Below are 20526 nucleotides of genomic sequence, written 5' to 3'. Positions count from 1 at the left end.
CTGTTCTGTGGAGCGCGAAGCAATCAAATATTCGGGAAATTCAGCAAAACCGGAAGTTGATTTTGAGCCCAATCAGGTCGAAATCGTTTTTGGCGTATTTCTACCAAAGAAAGCTGTATTAGCAAAAACTAACTATGGTCCGTTTCTATTCTTACTAGGACCTATCTATGGACAAAATACAAGCGAAATTAATTTTTCGACTTGTGCCATTGATAGGCGATTTAGGTCCATTTTTGTAGGCATTCACTCTTAAGTCCCCTGCTGACATTAAAACTGGCCAATATGCACTAACTAATCTCTGCTCATGATCACTCTACTTCAAGTATTCTCAAGGATCCTCGAGGATCTTATCAAGCTTCTTATATCAATGCAAAGATCATGATCAAGATCTTTAAGGATATTTAAGAACTTCAAAGATCTTGACCAAGATCCGTATGGATCTTCATGGATCTCCAAAGATATTTCTCAAAGATCTCACAAAGATCTTTGAAAATTTTGGAGAATCAATGAAAAGATCTTCCTTTAAAAGGATCTTGAGCTTGTAAGATCATTCAAAGATCTTTAAAGAATCCTTGAAAGATACATGTACTTAGGTCTTAACTGGGTCTTTGAAGATCTTGTAAGATCCTCAAAGGTCCTGTGAAGAGTTAAACCATGGCAAGCTAGGGCACCTCCCAAATTAATTTTTTGCACAACAAAAATTAAAGTTCTAAGTAGCCTGTCTGCAGTAAGTGCCTGTATATCCAACATCCATCCTGAGCCCCTCCCCCACCCCCCTCAACCAATACAAAGTAAGATCTCCAGGCAGGGTACTAAAATAAAATCCTGAACTTAAGGTTGATCTCTAACTGACTGACTGACTGCCCTAAAAGTGATTTATATTTTAAGCCATATCTGGTTACTTTCCATTCAACCACAAAAATCATCAGCTGTGAAAAAAACCGACCAATGAGAATAATAATTTACATTCTTCTTGATGTCAGAGCTTTAATAATTTGTTCCATAAAAAGAATGAAAACATTCAGATCGATGCTAAACAAAATTAACTCTTTTTTTATTTAAGATTTTGACACCAGCTTTTTGTGTCAGCCCTGTTTAACAAAGAGATTCCATGAACATTGCTATGCATCTGTTCAGTAATAGATCACAGATGATGTCAAAATGTGGTAAGAACAAAAAGTGGCACTGATGCTCTTACCACAGATTGACTTCTCCAGTGATATATTACTGAACAGATGCATGGCAACATGGAATTTATTTGTTTTATAAATTAAAAAAACAAACTTTGCATGGATAAAAGCTATTATATTCAAAATCATTTCATGTAACTCAAAAGTGGGGCATTTCCCCTTTTGACAAACAAGAAAATAGCAATTTGACGTCATTTATTGTTTTTACAAAATAAAGCAAACTGATTGGTTGCTGTGCATAGCAAAGAATTGTGATTGGTTCAGAGAAATCATGCCACTGTCAAACTTGAATTGAATGTTCCTTGTCGTGGAATGAAAGCAGAATTGCAGAGAAAGTAAAATTGAACTTTGAAATCCTCAAAATTTATCATATTGAAAATGAAGGACAAGTCAAGTGAGTTTTCCTCATCAGAACACCCCCGTGAGCGAAAAAAACTGGACATTGCCTTGAATACTGCTGGATTTGAAAAATATGTCTGGAAAACTTGTGGTTGCAGTCAACATTGGTGGCCATTCGATTCAAGGTTTGAATAGAAGGAGTGTTCGTGACGGTGGAAATTTGTGTCCTCTGTGGTTCGTGATTCTCAAATCAATTTGAAGTAATGTCGGAGACACTTTCTAGCAAGGCCATAAGCTGTGTAAGCTATACTTTGCTCACTGCTCTGCCCTGAAATGGATTGGAACATTTGCATCAGAAAGCAAGGTTATGTCAGTGTTTATTTTACTGATCTTAAGAAGTGGTGTTGTGATGTTTCATTCCTGACATCAATCTGTGTCAAGAATTATTTTGAGACTGAGAAAATTTGAATTTTTTAAAATAAATTAACCTCACAAAAGTTTTGCTTATTGAGTTTGTTAAATGTGAAGCAAAGCACTAGGTTCTTGCCTTGAAAAAATTTCACGACCCATTTTGAGTTTCTTTTAGTCGCGTTGGACCGTGACTGCTCGAGTATATTTTGCAGGTCATTTTCCACAAAAAACACTTTTCTTGTTCTTCTTGTTTCTTGTACATAGTTACAGCCTTGGCAAGACTTTTTCTGTCTTCCTTCCTCCAGTCAGGTAAAATGTCCTCTAAATTTTTGTACAATTCCGCCACTTTGATTTAAAAAAAAAGTGAGGGGAAAAACTTTGTAATGATGATGTCAACATGCATCTGTCCTCTAACAAATCATAGGAGAGAACTAATCAAAACGTGAGAATAATTTGGGTTATTATTGCGTTTTTGCTTTCCTCAAGAACGCATCCTAATTCCATTTCGGTCTGTCTGCAGCCCCCCCAAAAATCGAGATTTTTTTGTGAAGACTGCAAATTGGCTGACCCTCTAGGTTTTTGCCAGGGGCTTTTGGCCTTCTTTTCGTGTCCATCTGCTACATCATTCTTGTTCTCTTTTGTGGCTTCTTTCATTATTCTCAACGGTTTGGTTTTCTTTGAATTGGTTTTTCACTGTGATTGCATTTGGCAAAAAGGGGAATGTAGTCCTAATGCAGACTGGAATGAGATATTTTGGCTGGGTGAAAACAAATTACATCATCTCAAAGCACGTGTATATGAGACGATTTGCGTTGTCGATCATTCGCGATCACTTGTTTCTAGTAGTTTTGATTCTGGACCATGGGTGGCCTGTTTGGTCAGGAGAGAGAGTGACAGGACAGACACATAAAAGGCTGGCAATTTAGCCTGCGAGGGAGGGGAACAAAGTACCCATGTCAAATTCAATATACTCCTACAAAAAACAGCATTCGAAGCTACACAAATTATATGGACACACTTTGTTTGTCCACTGTTTGGTCACATGATTTGGCATTCTATGGCAACTATGTTTTCAAAGGGTGTTTTACCCAAATTTGGTCTTTTTCTGGATGTTGAGGCAAATTTAAAGATTCCAGGACAATTTTAATACAATTTCTTGACATAATTTTACTTGTGTTGTTATATTGCTGATCTGACTTGTTTGAAAAATTTTGGAAGTTCAAGATGGCAGATCTAAGATGGCAGACATCTCCACATGTGTGACATCATTTTGGCATTCTGTGACATCATGATTAATTTAGATGCTTTACTCTCCACAGAAGTTTGATTACCATTAAGTGAATACTTCTGGAGATACATCTACATGTACCTTATTGTGTGAAATTTTTGCAACACTTTATATTTCGCGAATTTCATGATTAAAAAAAATTGTGATTTAGTTAAAGTGACAAGAACAATAAGTGTTGCGAACATAACATGAAATTAAGTGACTTACATTATGTTACAGGGAGGTGTGGTGGCCTCATGGTTAGTGCGCTCGTCTCTGGATCGAGCAGTCTGGGTGCGAGCCCTGGCCGGGGGCATTGTGTTGTGTTCTTGGACAAGACACTTTACTCTCACAGTGCCTCTCTCCACGCAGGTGTATAAATGGGTACCGACGAACTTAATGCTGAGGGTAACCCTGCGATGGACTAGCATCCCATCCAGGGGGGAGTAGAAACACTCCTAGTCGCTTCATGCTACAGAAACTGGGATAAGCTTCGGCCTGATGGGCCACTTGGCTCGTATGCAGACTTTTTACATTATGTTACTGTTAACTTATAGTCCTTACATTGGGTTTTCATTAATTTTGACGTTATTGTACCTTTGATAAAGTTGGTTACTTAATTCAAGGCCATGTTTAAGTAACATTATCACGGAAATAAGTACTGGGTCATACCCTGATTCAATTCAAATCAGGCTCAGTAACAAAAAGAAAAAAACGTGGCTAAATAGGGTTAAAGAACACCACTTAGAATGCATGGAATTTTCTGCTTAAATTTCAATCAGGAACTCACAACACTTAAATGTTCAAGACTCGCTTACATGTAGCTTGTGATGGTGTCATCAGTGTCACTGTTCTCTTATTAGTCAATGAGTATAGAAGAAATTTAACAGGACTATTCAATTGTAAATAAAACATTTGAATCTTAACATTTGTATCTTAAAAGGTAAAGGTAAAGTCTGCATACAAGCCAAGTGGCCCATCAGGCCGGAGCTTATCCCGGTTTCTGTAGCATGAAGCGACTAGGAGTATTTCTAATCCCCCCTGGATGGGATGCTAGTCCATCGCAGGGTTACCCCCAGCATTAAGTTCGCCGGTACCCATTTATACACCTGCGTGGAGAGTCAGGCACTGTGAGAGTAAAGTGTCTTGCCCAAGAACACAATGCAATGTCCCCGGCCAGGGCTCGAACCTAGGGCTCGATCCAGAGACGAGCGCACTAACCATGAGGCCTCCCACCAAGATGATCATGGCAATGCCAAAGTTTAGAATTTCGTGTCAACATACGGAGGCTCGAGAAAATGTCCACAAATTTTCAAACAGTTTTGTATCTTAAGTTTCTAATTTTTTTTTAAATAAAACAATTAAAAAAGATACAGGTAAAGGTTGACCCATGAGTACAATGCATTTGGAAACTCTGTGCAATGGGCTCTGAAATCCATCTTATAGAGGTTTGTCAGTTTAAACCATACCTTCCCCATTGGAAAATTTCACTTCAGTATGGTAATTAATTTCTCTTTAAAAATTTTGAGTTTTAAAACTTCCCTTAACTTCTAACTGGCTTGCATTGGATGAATATAATTTTGTCAAAAATTATTGTACGCATATGATAATGTACTTCCTGAAAGCACATGTTGCAAAAACCATATTTTAGAATGTTTTGCACCACAGATTTCCTGGTTGAATGGAAAGCCTTGACCTCCTGTGTAATTTCACTTGGAGGTATAACATGTATTATTAATGGAAAGGTGTTCCAAAGCAGTGAACGCTATGAGGAGATTCTATCAGGTTGACACACTGCTTTGCCTGAAATTTTATCAAGAACATGTCGCAAAGATGGTGGATCATGTGTACTAAAGGCATCTGCAGTCAAGTGTGGATCGATATCCTTGATTAACACTTGATCGATACCCGGCTGACACTTCATCAACACCTCAGTTGACACTTGACTGACATTCAATCGACATCTCAGTCGAAAGTCAACTAATTTTTGATCAATGCATATAGGTCTGTTGACACTCGGCCAACTAGTGACCAACTGTTAATCAATAGTGGATTGAGTGTTGACTGAGTATTGATCAAGGTGCCGGTCGAGTGCAGATTGAGATGCCAATTGAGGGTATCAATTGACAGTGTCAAGACTGAGGATGCCTTTAGTGCACATGATCCAAGATGGTTACAAGACAGTGTATTTACCTGGTTGGTCAAGGTCTGAATGCTTTTGGATTCCACTGTCCACCCAGAGTTGTCCACTCATGCCCATCCCTTTTTCCCACCATGTGTCCAATATTGTCAACTGTGCATTCAAGTTTTTCCACAGTCCATCTAGGTTTATCCAGTGTCCCATCCTGGTTTTCAAGATAAGATAAGGTAATATTATCTTTTAAGTTAGATAAGTTAGATGAGATGAGATAAGACAAGACAAGACAAGACAAGACAAGACAAGGTTGAGATTAAAAAAACAGATTTACATGTTTGCCGTGTGGGAGCACTAGGAGGACATTTGGCGATTAATCCCATTTCTAAAGTTATGGTGAAATTATTAAGAACTCAGTCTACTGACTATTGCTCAAAAAACACATTTATTGCAGAGATAATTTATATTTTCTAACAGATAAACCCAACCAAAACAAAAATGCCTACACCGCAAGCTATCCCAAATCACTGATAGGAGGAGTGAGTCAGGTGTAGCTGTAATATTCACTCAGCCTGGTTACCACTGATAACAGATGAGGTGTCTTGCATTATCACCTTCCAAAAACCTCACTAAAATAAAAGGCGTGTGCCTGGGGTATCCAGGGGTTTCCACTGTGGCCAGCCAGCCCCAGTAGATAAATACCATCCCCATGGCCAGCAAATTATCCTTACAGGCAACCTAGCCATGAGACCTAATTCCAGGCATGATTGGACCAGAAATATAGAGGATGGGATGGGATGGGGGGAAACTTACAACAACTGATAAAAAACCCTTCAAGACTACTTAACAACTGCTACAAAGCTGCTAGAAAAATTGTTTGAGAACTCATAGATCTAACTGTGAAGAAGCTGCAATGTTCCATGTGAGCCTGCATTTGTGAGGTTGACAGCTCAAGTGCTGGAAGAATGCTAAGCATGTAACTGTTTACAATGAACTTTGTGGTTGCTATAAAAATTGAATCATGAAACTTGTGTGAATTCTTTTTAGCACTTTTAAAAATGGTGCCATAAAAAGTAATGACCAGGATTGAATGTACATGTACATGTAGGCACTACAAACATGCAAAATGATTTGATTTGTTGTTTATAACAACAGCTTTTGAAAAACTGCAAAAATTGATGAAACATGAAAATTTCTTAAGGATAGCACAAGTCAATTGTGCAAGAGGATTCAGGACAGGCTTAATGGAAGTTACAATTAAGGAAAATTTCAGAATTTATAAAAAATCAAATGAAATTTGATAATAGTTGCAAATTAAGGCAGTTCAAAGGCAAGGCTGAATATTTGGACTTGGTGGAAACTGCATCTATCAAAATTAAACAAGAAGCTTGAAACCTAGAACTGCACTAAAGAGCAGATCATTTGAAAATTTCTTATAAGTCAATGACAGTTGTTAGCTCCAGGCCATGACGTTAATTAACTCTACAAAAAGAAACTAAACATCATGTCTGCAATACATGTAAGTGTAATATAGCAAACAAGCATTCTAAGCTCCTGGGCATAGAATAAAACTCTTTAAGGTACTTTTAAATGACTTCTGATCTCCAACTAACTGACTTCCCCAAATATAGTTTTTGCTAAGCAGATACATGACTTCTAGGATGTGGTTTACAATTCTCAGTAAGAATGAATTGAAAGTCTCCTTAAGTGCCCATGAAATGAAAAATAATTGCTGCGTAATTGAAAGGCAATGGCATTTTACTGTTGGGAATATCTTTTTTTTTGTTTTAGAGATATTGATGTTTTTGTATTATGAAAATTTGGAATTAAAGTGATGACGTCATAAGCTGTGCAACTAAAACAGTAAAATACTGAATAAACAATATCTCCAGGGAAATATTGGAGTGGCATTCATCAAACTTAGCACCAGAAACGTACATTACAAAAGAAACTAAATAACACCTGTTGTGTTGTTGCCAGGACAACAGTTTTGCCACTGGTCCTGTCTTAATTAAAACTAAAATTCCCAGTTTTTGTTTTAACCAAGGAGTATCTACTTCCATGAATCTAATGAGGATAGTTTAGACAATATGGGAACCATGTCTGTTCCAAGCAGGACCCTCTGTCCCACTTTAAAAGAGACTGGAGTCAAGAGAGTTGCCATGGCAATGTTACTACGGGTGTCATTTTGTTTCTTTGTAATGTACATTTCTGGTGCCAAATATTTTTCTTTTCATAGGCATAAGTTAGACTTTCACTCCATTCAAGAAGATATTCATTCAAATATTTTTCATTTCATAGGAACTTTGAGAAGTTAGACTTTCACTCTATTTTCTGTCAAAAACTAAGTCACTTAATCTGCCAAGTTGATTACTTTTTTGGTCCCTTTCTTATTATTTTTGTACAAGTACTTTTTTCTAGGAGGTTTGTAAAATTCAGTTAACAATAAAGATTAGCGAAAAAACTGAGCAACAACGTTTCGGTGTTCGATTGCTTGATCCACGAAATATTGTGGATTCACAAGAAGAAACCGAGCCTTAACACACAGTCAGACTCCATTCGCGCAAAAGTATTTGTTTAGGCTTTGAACAGACACTGAACTCATTACCAGTGTTTGACACCTCATTGGAATGAACATGAACATTGAACAGCTATCTTAATCTTAATTTATTCAATTTCGCACCTCTACCATTGCTGTAAATTAGTTTACTTTTCGCACAAATATTTTTTAACTTGAAAATGGTGCCAGGATGACACCGAAACGTCGTTGCTCAGTTTTTTCGCTAATCTTTATTGTTAACTGTATTTCCAAATTTAATCTTATAAGAAGTTTGTAAAATTGAAAATTAAATTTAAAAAAAAGTAAATATGAAGTTGGAAAGATACATGTAGACAATTTTAAATGCAAGACATTTTCATTATTATATTGTTCTAGACAGTTAAAAATTATCATCAGAAAACTATCACTTTTCCAAGCATCTATCATCCATACTATACTGTACATGTAAACCTTCGAGTGAGCCTTTTTCTTGATATCTTTATTTTAACAAACTGATTTCTATCCAGGCTTTTAGCCAGGTGCCCGCCCGGCTGCCTTGGGGGAAGGCCACTTTTCAAGAGAAAATAAATAAATAAAGCAGAGATCTTGTTGATTTGCAATCAGTAATTGCGTAATAGTTCGAGCAAAATCACTTGATTTCTATAGTGATTCTGGAAATGCGTTTTATCAATGACATCTGTAGGACACAGCTGTGCCAAGAGGCAAGGAATCCCAGTTTAAATTTTCAATGCAAAATTTTCCTTTGGCCAAATTTTCCCACAAACCGCAGTTCTATATTATCATAGGCGTACGGGCCAGGGGGTTGGAAGGGCTGCAGCCCCCCTCCCCCCCCCCAAAAAAAAACAAAGGTAGATTTGTAAAAGGTGGATTTGTAAAACATGGATTTGTAAAGGGTAGATTTGTAAAACATGGATTTGTAGCTGGTGGAAGAAAAAAGACAAACAAAAGGTAAACAAAACAAAAACAATTTTATTTGTTTGATTATTATCACTCACATTTTATTTTTACTGTTCTTATTCGTCTAGTAATGAAGTTATTCGAGCTGAAAGAATGGTATATATAATTCACCATTTGATTCTCTCTCATTTCATTACCATGTTCCTAAATAGTCACACTCCCGTTTGACATAACGTTTATTGCGACAAAACATGATTAGTGATTGAACATATTTGAAATCTGAAAATATTCTGTCATTTCCTAAACATTCTCAAAAAAAATTTTCATTCATGATTGCCTTCATGATGGTACACCACATGCTGAATGAACCTTCCCTGGGCCCCGAAACACTTTCACAATTTTTTTTCATATGGTAAAGAGGCCCTTACTTGGTTCCCTTATTAATTATTTTGCGTCTTTACTGCCTTTAGTTGATGTCCCTAGTCTTTACGATAATCGTAACATATTTCAATGTCTGTCAATCTAATATCCTTGGTGTGGGAAATGATGAATAGGAATCAAGAGAAAGGGGATTTTAAGTCTCTTTAAGTTAAACAAACAAAAAAACAAATAAACAACAACAATTGTAAGCATGGCTCTATTCACCCTGACTGAACCTAATTCTCTCCAACTCTAGATTTGAATAAGATGGTGATAGGTCTAACACAAACACCATTGTTTGTAATATGTCACAATGATTTCCATGTAAAATACACCGCATTGATGTCTGAGGGTATGTTAGAACACGCAAGTTATGTTATTTATAGCCACAAATGAAAATTGTAAACTGAATTGAATTGACATAAAAGACCAATTTTCGTAAGACCTTGACAGACGGCTTACAGTTTAAAATTTTGTACAAACAGCAGTGATCGAAAGATAATCTAATTACATGGAAAACTTTGATTTGTCTATAAGAATGCTGGAATAATAATAATAATAATAATAATAATAATAATAATAATAATAATAAATAAACATCTTTATGCAGGATAACCATTTCAGTTAAACATGGGTCCTGCAAAAGTCAAGTGACATGAAAAAGAATAGCTATTTTAACATCACGATCTGTTTTGGTTGTGTTTGCATTTTTGGCAAACCAACCTTACAAAAGGGAGCTGCACATTTGATTCCGTGCAATTAGGCCTTAATCATATTGCTTCCTTTCACTTTGTTCGTTTTTTGATTGTGTTTACTCGTGACCATTTCAAGCTTATACGTAAATTAGTCTATCAGGTATCAAGTACTCTATCAAGTTGAGCATGAATTTTATATATTTTTGGACTCTGAACGCTCAAGGTATATCTTTCTCAGCCCTCTATGATTTTCTTTTCTTGTTACATTAGTATGTATTTTTATTTGGTCTAAAAGCTGCTTGGATGATTTTTTCATCACAATTACCCCACCCCACTCCCCTCAGTAGAACATTTTGCATAGCTTGAAAAGCCTGCCATCCAGCCAGCCACCTTGCTTCTCAGTTACATAGGTTACACATTAGCATGTCCTCCCAAAAACCGGAGATATTTCAGTCTGTGGCCTTTAACACTATTTAGAATACCAGCTTCTTTTTGAAAGTGTCGCTTGGATTCTGCGGATTCACCTTTCAATTTCTTGACAACAACACTAACACACTTCTCATCAGCAACATTGAACTTGGCCAAATATACGGACCCAAATGTCCCACTTTCAAGCTCTTCTTTGATTTTAATTAAATTACACAAGAATTCTGGAAACTCCAAAGGACATCTTCACTTTTTGGAGAGAGATGGAAGCTTAAACGCTGCCATCTCTATTCTGCGCAGTGCAAACTTTCGTGCCCAAAATTAAATTAATATGCAAAATTATTTTGGTCAAAGGTCAATGAATACACCATTTTGCTAATGCTAGCTCCAGTCCCTTAGAGCATTTTTGTCCTAAACAGGGTCAGGATTTCAAACCCTTGGTGACACCCTCTACCCAAACACGGGTCAAGTCCCCCCCCCCCCCCCCCCCCACACACACACCCTGGGGAGAGAGGGAGAGTTAAGTACTTTTTAACATCTTTGTAAATAACAGTATTTGAGTTAAAGCTTAATTAAGCTTACCTTAGCATTTTTGCATATCAGCTTCAGTCACCGTGTCCCCATTTTATGTGTTTTGTAGCCTGTTGCAGGCATAATTCTTGCACTGAGATACCAAAACACAACAGAAAATACGTGTCAAGAGCCAAAGGCAGTCTTTCCATTGGTTGTTTGGCGTAAAAATAACATTTTACCTAGGTGCAAGCTTCAGCAGCCATCTTTCGTTCCCAGACTCTCTTGCTGCGAGCTCTGGAACCTAATTCACAAATTCTCGGGGGATCCGTTCGCTCACCGAGGAGGCAGGCTCCGAGCGATTTTCGTAATTTCGGTTCCAGACCTCACACTAGCGTATTAAAATTCAAAATGGCCGCCACAAAACACAGAACACGTGAAATAGATACCGTTAATCCTCGAATTAGCGCCCCCCCCCCCCTCCTCGAATAAGCGCCACCTTCGAATAAGCGCCCCTCTTATCGGCCAAAATTTAAAATAAGCGCCCCCTCGAATAAGCGCCCCCCTCCCCTCCCTCCATTTTGTGGACGAGCAATGAGACAGCAAATGATGTATAGTTTTCGTCGTTTAGTTTTAGATTTGAACATTGGTTCAGTTTGTGACCACGTGAATTTCTAATGGTGCCGCGGATCAGCTTTTTATGTCGATAAACAGCTTAAGTTGTTGTTTACGTGTAGATGATGTATTAAAAAAATGATCATGTCAGGTCACGATTTGGGAAAAATTAACTAAGCCCCCCCCCCCCCCCCCAATCCAGCGCCCCCTCGAATAAGCGCAACCCGTCTTCTCCTAAATTTGAAATAAGCGCCCCGGGCGCAAATTCGAGGATTTACGGTAGCTTGATATTTTATTCATATTCTAAACGGACGTGAGGGCTCTCTGTGTTCCGACTTCCGATTCCGTGTTCGGACACCTTACCACGACACCACCCTGTAATATTACAATAATACTAAGTAGCAATCAAAGATTAGGAGTGCGTTCTGCGCCTGTAATAATAGTTGTCTGTTGCTGAGATCATTACCTTTATGTGAACGGCTGAAGTTTTCCAGACAGATGTAAACATACTTACAAATTAAAGGCCACCATTGCAGGGGCGTAGCGAGGATTTTTCAAAGGGAGGTCACACTGTGTCAAAGGGAGGGTACTCACCAGATTGTCATGTCGTTTTCGCCACCTGGTATAGGTTGTTTGCTTAAAAAAGGCTCACAAAAGGGGGGTCAACGGGAACCCCAGGAACCCTCCTCGTTACGCCATTGTATTGTTCTGTAGATTATTTGATTTCTTTACTTTATCATTAGCAAGTAGAGGTCCCATCTACTGAACTACGATTTGATGACCTTTGATGACACTTTGCGTGACGGCTCCAGTTGCGGTAAACTCACAAGTTAAATGGAACATTTGCCCTAAAAATTCATGCTAAACATCTTCTTTTCACTTTTGAGGTAATGTTTAAGCATAAAAGCTAATTTTTAAAAAAAGAATACTTGTGTTATATCTAGTATTCTAAGCGGGAAGCACAAATATCAGCTAACTTCTGTGACATTTGCACTCGCGCGTCGGTTTATCCATGATTTATCGTAAACAAACTCCCTCGTGAGACTGGCAATAGCCAAGTTTTATTTCCGCTGATGAATAAAAATAGTCAGCATTTACATTGCTGTTCCTTAGTTCCACGAACCGGCCTTGGTTATATCCTTGTTTCTACAAAATTACAGCTTAGAGAGGAAACGTTTTCGATTACAATGCAGAGGGCCTCCGGGGGGAGAAGAATACTTGTCCCCTTAAAAATTTGTCAATTTCTCACTTGTTCCCCAATAATAAAACTCAGTTGTTCCCCACTTACCTCTCTTGCTCCTCCGCAGACCGGCAGAGCTGAACTTTATCAGGAATTAAAATGAGTTCTTATTCTCGAACAACACGATTTCATGTTGCTTGTATGGTGGGACGAGACTAACAATGCGGTTTATTTCAGTAAATCTTTTGGTGCCCTCTACCAAACATACTGGATTTCTTTTCAAGTTCTTTATACAAGCTATTGTGCTCTCTTGGAGACAGGATATTGCTAACGAGCCCTCGGAGATACCATTGACACAAACCCCTATCTGACCTGTATTGCTGTATTCAAAATGTATGTTGTTTTCTTTGTAGTTCTGCTAACCTTGAAAAACTCAAGTCGCTGAACATCTGCATGGTATGTCACTTCATGTCAAGGAATGTGCTTTCTACACATAACGTCAAAATGCTCGCTATTGATACTAATAAAAGTCTGTTTTCACTAGCGCAAAAGAATGAGCTTATACAACATACGCAGACGCGGTAATTGTTGATAACTAGCACCTTTTGTAAGGCAAATGTGCCACCCAAAATGCGCTACTAAACAGCATCTTACTGAGTCTATGAATGTTGCTTTTGCTAATCCTTTAATATACGCTACTTAAAAACAGCCCTGAAATAAAGAGAGAGAGAGAGAGAGAGAGAGAGAGAGAGAGAGATAGAGACAGAGACAGAGACAGAGACAGAGAGACAGAGAGAGACAGAGAGAGAGATAGAGAGAGACAGAGAGACAGAGAGAGACAGACAGAGAGACAGAGAGAGAGAGAGAGAGAGAGAGAGAGAGAGAGAGAGAGAGAGAGAGAAAACACTGAACATTTATTTAACGAAGTTTCTTTATTTTTATTTTTTTCTGAAGAAAGCAAAGCTTGTTATCAGCTGATCTCCCACATCTTGTTATAATACAATTGAAAATTCATTATAAATATCTACTAATAATAAAGTTGTCAATTCTAGAATTCCGATATTTGTATTTCTTGAATACTGGATTTCTAAATTTACGAAGGGGATTGAGGCCCCTCGTAGTACTGTCTTGATTGTTCCATAGTCTAGTGCCACTTGCAAAAAATGAACGTTTGCCGGTCTTGGTGTTAAAAAAGGAGTGGTTAAGTCCATGTTAGTTGACGTCCGAGTTGTGTAATGATGTTATTGACAAAACGAATATAATGAGTAAAGTGATCAGGACACTTCCTATGGATAATATTATGCACAATACACAGTTTCCTGACCTCTATTATGTCACTAATGAGGATCCAGCCTAACCTCTTGAAAAGGCCAACTGAACTTCCATAGATGCTAGCGTCTAAAATTACTCTGGCACAACGTTTTTAAATTCTGAGGAGCCTATTTAAATTATCAATCTTAGTGTTTCCCCACACTAAACAACAATAATCAAAGATTGGATTCTTGATGTTATTGACTGCGGTCAGTGAAAGTCATTATCTGGTATATATCGACATGTTAGTTTGCTATCAACCGATTACACAGATTTTGTTATTGACTGTGGTCTGGTAGATCGTTCATGTCTGCTATATAGACTGGTAGGTTTGCTATCAGCTGATCTCCCAAATCTTGTTATTGACTGTGGTCTGATAGATCGTTCATATCTTTTATATTGATTTGTAGGTTTCAATTCAGCTGATCATCCAAATCTTGTTATTAACTGTGGTCCGATAGATCGTTGATATCTTTTATATTGATTTGTAGGTTTGCTATCAGATGATCTCCCAAATCTTGTTATTGACTGTGGTCTGATAGATCCTTTATATCTTTTATATTGATTTGTAGATTTGCTATCAGATGATCTCCCAAATCTTGTTATTGACTGTGGTCTGATAGATCGTCCATATCTTTTATATTGATTGGTAGGCTTGCTCTCAGTCGATCTTCCAAATCTTGTTATTGACTGTGGCATGATAGATCGTCCATATCTTTTATATTGATTGGTAGGTTTGCTCTCAGCTGATCTCCCAAATCTTGTTATTGACTTTGGTCTGATAGACCGTACATATCTTTTATATTGATTTGTAGGTTTGCTATCAGCTGATCTCCCAAATCTTGTTATTGACTGTGGTCTGATAGATCGTCCATATCTTTTATATTGATTGGTAGTATTGCTCTCAGCTGATCTCCCAAATCTTGTTATTGACTGTGGTCTGATAGATCGTTCATATCTTTTATATTGATTTGTAGAATTCCTATCCGCTGATCTCCCAAATCTTGTTATTGACTGTGGTCTGATAGATCGTTCATATCTTATATATTGATTTGTAGAATTCCTATCAGCTGATCTTCCGAATCTTGTTATTGACTGTGATCTGATTGACCGTTCATATCTTTTATATTGATTTGTAGGTTTGCTATCAGATGATCTCCCAAATCTTGTTATTGACTGTGGCATGATAGATCGTTCATATCTTTTATATTGATTGGTAGGCTTACTCTCAGCCGATCTTCCAAATCTTGTTATTGACTGTGGTCTGATAGATCGTTCATATCTTTTATATTGATTTGTAGGTTTGCTATCAGCTGATCTCCCAAATCTTGTTATTGACTGTGGTCTGATAGATCGTCCATATCTTTTAAATTGATTGGTAGGCTTGCTCTCAGCCGATCTTCCAAATCTTGTTATTGACTGTGGCATGATTGATCGTTCATATCTTTTATATTGATTGGTAGGTTTGCTCTCAGCTGATCTCCCAAATCTTGTTATTTACTGTGGTCTGATAGATCGTTCATATCTTTTATATTGATTTGTAGGTTTGCTATCAGCTGATCTCCCAAATTTTGTTATTGACTTTGGTCTGATAGACCGTTCATATCTTTTATATTGATTTGTAGGTTTGCTATCAGCTGATCTCCTAAATCTTGTTATTGACTGTGGTCTAATAGATCGTCCATATCTTTTATATTCATTGGTAGGTTTGCTCTCAGCTGATCTCCCAAATCTTGTTATTGACTGTGGTCTGATAGATCGTTCATATCTTTTATATTGATTTGTAGGTTTGCTATCAGCTGATCTCCCAAATCTTGTTATTGACTTTGGTCTGATAGACCGTACATATCTTTTATATTGATTTGTAGGTTTGCTATCAGCTGATCTCCCAAATCTTGTTATTGACTGTGGTCTGATAGATCGTTCATGTCTGGTATAGAGACTGGTAGGTTTCCTATCAGCTGATCTCCCAAATCTTGTTATTGACTGTGGTCTGATAAATCGTTCATATCTTTTATATTGATTTGCAGAATTCCTGTCAGCTGATCTTCCGAATCTTGTTATTGACTGTGATCTGATTGACCGTTCATATCTTTTATATTGATTTGTAGGTTTGCTATCAGATGATCTCCCAAATCTTGTTATTGACTGTGGCATGATAGATCGTCCATATCTTTTATATTGATTGGTAGGCTTGCTCTCAGCCGATCTTCCAAATCTTGTTATTGACTGTGGTCTGATAGATCGTTCATATCTTTTATATTGATTTGTAGGTTTGCTATCAGCTGATCTCCCAAATCTTGTTATTGACTGTGGTCTGATAAATCGTTCATATCTTTTATATTGATTTGCAGAATTCCTGTCAGCTGATCTTCCGAATCTTGTTATTGACTGTGATCTGATAGATCGTCCATATCTTTTATATTGATTTGTAGGTTTGCTATCAGATGATCTGCCAAATCTTGTTATTGACTGTGGCATGATAGATCGTCCATATCTTTTATATTGATTGGTAGGCTTGCTCTCAGCTGATCTTCCAAATTTTGTTATTGAGTGTGGTCTGATAGATCGTTCATATCTTTTATATTGATTTGTAGGTTTGCTATCAGCTGATCTCCCAAATCTTGTTATTGACTTTGGTCTGATAGACCGTACATATCTTTTATATTGATTTGTAGGTTTGCTATCAGCTGATCTTCCGAATCTTGTAATTGATTGTGGTGTGATAGATCGTTTATATCTTTTATATTGATTGGCAGGTTTGCCCTTAGCTGATCTCCCAAATCTTGTTATTGACTGTGGTCTGATAGATCGTTCATATCTTTTATATTTATTTTTAGGTTTGCTATCAGCTGATCTTCTAAATCTTGTTATTGACTTTGGTCTGATAGACCGTCCATATCTTTTATATTGATTGGTAGGTTTGCTATCAGCTGATCTCCCAAATCTTGTTATTGACTGTCGTCTGGTAGATCGTCCATATCTGGTATATTGATTGGTAGGTTTGCTCTCAGCTGATCTCCCAAATCTTGTTATTGACTGTGGTCTGATAGATCGTTCATATCTTTTATATTTATTTTTAGGTTTGCTATCAGCTGATCTTCTAAATCTTGTTAGTGACTGTGGTCTGATAGACCGTCCATATCTTTTATATTGATTGGTAGGTTTGCTATCAGCTGATCTCCCAAATCTTGTTATTGACTGTGGTCTAATAGATCGTCCATATCTTTTATATTGACTGGTAGGTTTGCTATCAGCTGATCTCCCAAATCTTGTTATTGACTGTGGTCTGGTAGATCGTCCATATCTGGTATATTGATTGGTAGGTTTGCTCTCAGCTGATCTCCCAAATCTTGTTATTGACTGTGGTCTGATAGATCGTCCATATCTTTTATAATGATTGGGAGGTTTGCTCTCAGCTGATCTTCCAAATCTTGTAATTGATTGTGGTCTGATAGATCGTTTATATCTTTTATATTGATTTGTAGGTTTGCTATCAGCTGATCTTCCAAATCTTGTTATTGACTGTGGTCTGATAGATCGTTCATGTCTGGTATATAGACTGTTAGGTTTCCTATCAGCTGATCTTCCAAATCTTGTTATTGACTGTGGTCTGGTAGATCGTTCATGTCTGGTATATAGACTGGTAGGTTTCCTATCAGCTGATCTCCCAAATCTTGTTATTGACTGTGGTCTGGGAGATCGTCCATATCTGGTATATTGATTGGTAGGTTTGCCCTTAGCTGATCTTCCAAATCTTGTTATTGACTGTGGTCTGGTAGATCGTCCATATCTTTTATATTGAATGGTAGGTTTGCTCTCAGCTGATCTCCCAAATCTTGTTATTGACTGTGGTCTGATAGATCGTCCATATCTTTTATAATGATTGGGAGGTTTGCTCTCAGCTGATCTTCCAAATCTTGTAATTGATTGTGGTCTGATAGATCGTTTATATCTTTTATATTGATTTGTAGGTTTGCTATCAGCTGATCTTCCAAATCTTGTTATTGACTGTGGTCTGGGAGATCGTCCATATCTGGTATATTGATTGGTAGGTTTGCCCTTAGCTGATCTTTCAAATCTTGTTATTGACTGTGGTCTGATAGATCGTTCATGTCTGGTGTATAGACTGGTAGGTTTGCTATCAGCTGATCTCCCAAATCTTGTTATTGACTTTGGTCTGATAGACCGTACATATCTTTTATATTGATTTGTAGGTTTGCTATCAGATGATCTCCCAAATCTTGTTATTGACTGTGGTCCAATAGATCGTCCATATCTTTTATACTCATTGGTAGGTTTGCTCTCAGCTGATCTCCCAAATCTTGTTATTGACTGTGGTCTGGGAGATCGTCCATATCTGGTATATTGATTGGTAGGTTTGCCCTTAGCTGATCTTTCAAATCTTGTTATTGACTGTGGTCTGGGAGATCGTCCATATCTGGTATATTGATTGGTAGGTTTGCCCTTAGCTGATCTTCCAAATCTTGTTATTGACTGTGGTCTGGTAGATCGTCCATATCTTTTATATTGAATGGTAGGTTTGCTCTCAGCTGATCTCCCAAATCTTGTTATTGACTGTGGTCTGATAGATCGTCCATATCTTTTATAATGATTGGGAGGTTTGCTCTCAGCTGATCTTCCAAATCTTGTAATTGATTGTGGTCTGATAGATCGTTTATATCTTTTATATTGATTTGTAAGTTTGCTATCAGCTGATCTTCCAAATCTTGTTATTGACTGCGGTCTTGTAGATCGTCCATATCTGGTATATAGACTGCTAGGTTTGATATTAGCTGATTGTGCAAATCTTGTTATTGACTGCTGTTTGGTCGATTGTACATATAGGGTATATTGATTGGTAGGTTTGTTATCAGCTGATCTTCCAAATCGTGTTATTGACTGTGGTGTGGTAGATCGTCCATATCTTTTGTATTGATTGGTAGGTTTGTCATTAGCTGATCTTTCAAATCTTGTTATTGACTTTGGTCTGACAGAACGTCCATATCTGGTATATTGATTGGTAGGTTTGTTATCAGTTGATGTTCCAAATCTTGTTATTGACTTTGGTCTGATAGATCGTCCATATCTGGTATATAGACTGGTAGGTTTGTTATCAGCTAATCTTTGAAATCTTGTTATTGACTGTGGTCCAATAGACCGTCCATATCTGGTATATTGAGTAGTAGGTTTGCTATCAGCTGATCTTCCAAATCTTGTTGTTGACTGTGGTCTGATAGATCGTCCATATCTGGTATATAGACTGGTAGGTTTGCTATCAGCTAATCTTTGAAATCTCGTTATTGACTGTGGTCTGGTATATCGTCCATATCTGGTATATTGATTAGTAGGTTTGCTATCAGCTGATCTTTCAAATCTTGTTATTGACTGTGGTCTGGGAGATCGTCCATATCTAGTATATTGATTGGTAGGTTTGTTTTCAGCTGATCTTCCAAATCTTGTTATTGACTGTGGTCTGGTAGATTGTCCATATCTGGTATGTTGATTAGTAGGTTTCCTATTAGCTGATCTTCCAAATCTTGTTATTGACTGTGGTCTGGGAGATCGTCCATATCTAGTATATTGATTGGTAGGTTTGTTTTCAGCTGATCTTTCAAATCTTGTTTTTGACTGTGGTCTGGTAGATCGTTCATATCTAGTATATTGATTGGTAGGTTTGCTATGAGCCGATCTCCCAAATCTTGTTATTGACTGTGGTCTGGTAGATCGTCCATATCTGTTATATAGACTGGTAGGTTTGCTATTAGCTGATCTTTGAAATCTTGTTATTGACTGTGGTCTGGTAGATCTTCTCCATTGATTGTTAGATTTGTTATTGTCTGTTTGAATAAGATAATCCTTTCTGGAGTAACGCCGAATTTGTGGTGGACTGGCGGCATCCTTATCCTGAGTTGTTGTTCGCTCGTCTTTGAATGAGGAGGCTTGGTGAAATTTTTGACTTTCAATACCTCTGGTGTGATCCTTTCCTTTGGCTGCAGGTAGCGAGAGTACACGTTCGTTGTCTTGTGCAGTTGGGTTAAGAAGCATTTTTAATAGAAATATGAATTGATAAAGGCGGAAAGAAAATAGCTTCATGGCGTCGGATTTGTTATTGTCTTGAAGAAAGTTGTGTCCCGTTTTTATACTTCATTGAGGAAGATTGAAATTTGTAGTATTGGATATCCTGCTTTTAAGTCGTTCCGTAAAAGGCGAGGAGATTGTAAGTACTGAACGCGTGCAATGAATTGACTTTTATATTGTTGAAGGTCCTTATTTAAATTTGTCAGGTGTTACAAAAACTACGTTATTTTCTTAGGATAAGGTGATAGTTTTGGTTTCGCCCGCACAGAAGTACCATAACATGTGAGGCATATTTGTCGGAAGTTATGAAATTCACGTTTTTTTCTTACGATGAGCTGACAACAATATATTTCGAGAAATTCGAGATACTAACACATAGAGATTTATAAGTGCACAGCTTGCCTTTAAGTACCATCAAGTGTGGCTGGAGTGGCATCACCTGCGATGACCAACAACAACATCAACTAACTTTATTTGCATGACCATAACT

The 20526-nt window shown here is 37.5% G+C and overlaps 1 long non-coding RNA gene and 1 pseudogene across 1 annotated transcript in view; both read right to left on the bottom strand.

The window, feature by feature from the left end:
• LOC145479042 (uncharacterized) overlaps nucleotides 1-11644 on the bottom strand; it is a 15482-nt gene extending 3838 nt beyond the window's left edge. Inside the window, exons 1-3 of the long non-coding RNA XR_014048367.1 lie at nucleotides 11092-11644; nucleotides 10922-11003; nucleotides 5401-5552 (exon numbers count right to left, since the gene is read on the bottom strand). This is a non-coding gene — a long non-coding RNA (uncharacterized LOC145479042). The remainder of the gene's footprint in view (nucleotides 1-5400; nucleotides 5553-10921; nucleotides 11004-11091) is intronic.
• Nucleotides 11645-14381: 2737 nt separating this feature from the next.
• On the bottom strand, nucleotides 14382-20003 carry LOC145472402 (uncharacterized; annotated as a pseudogene).
• Nucleotides 20004-20526: the final 523 nt, after the last annotated feature.

Source organism: Orbicella franksi, chromosome 2, assembly GCF_964199315.1.
Source record: "Orbicella franksi chromosome 2, jaOrbFran1.1, whole genome shotgun sequence".
NCBI lineage: Eukaryota > Metazoa > Cnidaria > Anthozoa > Scleractinia > Merulinidae > Orbicella > Orbicella franksi.
This window is presented reverse-complemented; position numbering and strand designations above follow the sequence as displayed.